The sequence below is a fragment of the Polyodon spathula genome, chromosome 25 (genome assembly GCF_017654505.1).
Source record: "Polyodon spathula isolate WHYD16114869_AA chromosome 25, ASM1765450v1, whole genome shotgun sequence".
NCBI lineage: Eukaryota > Metazoa > Chordata > Actinopteri > Acipenseriformes > Polyodontidae > Polyodon > Polyodon spathula.
In genome coordinates this window covers 1,145,027-1,147,526 of record NC_054558.1, presented here as the reverse complement: position 1 = coordinate 1,147,526, position 2,500 = coordinate 1,145,027, and the positions used below count along the sequence as shown (strand labels likewise).

The 2,500-nt window shown below is 41.6% G+C and overlaps 1 protein-coding gene across 3 annotated transcripts in view; it reads right to left on the bottom strand.

Moving 5' to 3' along the window:
• The window catches only part of LOC121299741 (venom nerve growth factor-like), an 18,625-nt gene that overhangs the window by 12,572 nt on the left and 3,553 nt on the right, over positions 1-2,500 (bottom strand). Inside the window, exon 2 of one of the 3 annotated variants that reach the window (XM_041227734.1) lies at positions 164-261. The exons of the other annotated variants lie outside the window; for them this stretch is intronic. The gene's annotated coding sequence lies outside the window, so the exon portion shown is untranslated. The remainder of the gene's footprint in view (positions 1-163; positions 262-2,500) is intronic. 3 annotated transcript variants of the gene reach the window in all.

Below are 2,500 nucleotides of genomic sequence, written 5' to 3'. Positions count from 1 at the left end.
ATTTCAATTGAACACACACCCTGGTACTGAGACGGGAGTGTGGGCCTGCCACGCAGTATCAGCGAGTGGGTATTGATCCATCATCTTCAAATAAATGACAGAGTCAAGTAATCATTCGAAGACTCATGAAAAGTAAGGATATATATATATAAAGTTTCCAAACCTTTTAATCAATATCTTCTAGAGTGACGGGTGGGCACAGACAGTGGTTCTTCAGTCTTGAAAGAGTGCTGCTTGTCTGGCTGCCCAGGGTTTGAGTTCCTGCAGAGAATGAAATGCTTGCACTTCAGTTGGGGTGATGGTGGCTTTGCTGTGTTTCAGAGGCTGGCATCAAGCTCGCTATCATCACCTGTAGGAGGTGCACTGAAAGCAATGGCAGCCCGGTAAACACTAGAGGAGACCTTTACATAGGAACGGCTCCCGAGCTACCCTGACCCTTTACTATCCAGGGCTTTGGATTTACTTTGAGCCTGCATCAATACAGCCTGTTCATTGAGCTTTGCCTCTTAGTGTGATAACATTTGATTTCCATTCCAATGCTGGGTGAACGTGAGGTTCTAATGTCAAGATGCTACGTCACCTTCTCTGCACAATTCTGCAACAAGAGCCTCGTGTTTAACAGACAGACAGGACTAGATTGTTCTTCTTTGCTTGTTTTATTGTAGATGTCCTTCCTCAATCCCCTAGTACTAGTTTTCCTTCTGGAGCACAGACCCTGGACCCAAGTGATACTTTCAAATGACTGTTAATGTTGACAGCAGTGCTGGTATTGAAAGTCTCCCTGTGTAAACTGGAACAATGGAATTCGTTCCCAGCCTATTATTGTTGGGAACGATTCCAGTTATTGTTGGCTATCCTTGTTAAGGGCACTGCATGCTAAAGATGCCATGCTATCTTACAGGAGGCCCGCATGTCCAGTGGCTTTGCTTGGGATGGTCAGTCACTATACAGTTGAATTGCCTGCACAATAAAAAAGGTTTTTTTCACGCTGAAGATCTGATTTATTTTCTTATTGAGGGTATTCCATATCCTGCATCACTATTAGCTTGTTGATTCTGTAAGGGTTAGGTATGTTTGTTGCTCAATTAAACTTGAAGTGGACTGTTGAAATCCCAGCTGACCCCACGCACGTTGTGTGGATGCATCCAGAATCAATACAAGCCTTTCCAAAATATCACTCACCCATCTCGACTTGCACTCACCAGCGCCCCTGTCGAAAGAGTGAATTCTCTCTTCTCTACAAGAGACAGGACCAAACATCTCTACGGCGTCTGTCAACGCCTCGAACCTGGGAAAGGGGATCAAAACTTTCCAGCCTGGAAAAGTGAAGATATTGGAGCTGCACATCTGTCAACGTGCAGAATTCCAGATTCCAATTTCCAATTCCAAATGAAATGTAACTTGTAGACCTGCCAGTGTACATTGCTGGATGCCTTTGATTAAGCACGTCAGAGCACAGTTGCAAAAACAAAGGACGTCTGTAAAATGTGAAAGTGTATCAAAGTGTAATAAAGTGTAGCTAAAGCATGCTAAAGCATAGACACGCCTGCAACAGCCAGAGAGGTACGGTCATGCATGTTAAAAGAGGCATGGAATACCCATGGGCAAACTGCAAAGCAACTGTGCAGATGAAACTTTTACAAGGTTTGAAAATATGTTCTTGTAATAAATGTCAATGCAGAGTTTCAGAAAATGTGAGATTCAGAACTCGCTCCCATTGCATGAAATGGCAAGTCAAAAAGATTCCTTTTTAGCTTGTGTTTGACCGAAGATCTTCAACACCAAAAAGGGTTGTGAAAATAAAAGCTTGGTAAAACCCTTCTCATGCTTCCTCCGATGCTCCCTCCCTCTCAGGATGCATCTGTTTCTGATCCCGCACAGCATACCAACATGAATCTGAACATTTTCCTTTGGATGGCAGACACACGGTGGGTGGGGGGGTGTATTCATGACCTAATAGATGACTACTGTAGTGTATATCAGAACCTGTAAAAGATACAGAGCCCCATACAGTGTTATCAAGAAACACATTACCTTATCTCTGCTGTATCCCTGTGGCAGAAATATATTGGTAACACTCTACACGGTGTCTCTAATTACTGTGCATTTACATAGAGGTTACTTAATAAATACCGGAGCACTTACACATAATTACAATGTTATTATGCACAGTTGCAAGGCACTTAATGTGTCAATCTTTTTGCACGATATATGCAAGTGTATCAGAAAAGGGTTAGGGTTCGAGTTAGGCAAAAAAAAATTAGAAATGAAGTGCACATACACCAGTATTTACTAAGTAACTAATATGTAAATACACAGTAACTAGAGACACTTCATGTAAAGTGTTACTGATATATTTTTTAATATAATACCAAGGGCTGTGAATCTATGTGAAATTGATTAAACATTTAACCCTTCAATGTATTCAGTCATTATGAAGCAAAATACAATAACTGACCTGATTTCACCAAAAACACCAAAGAGACACGCATTTTGGTAA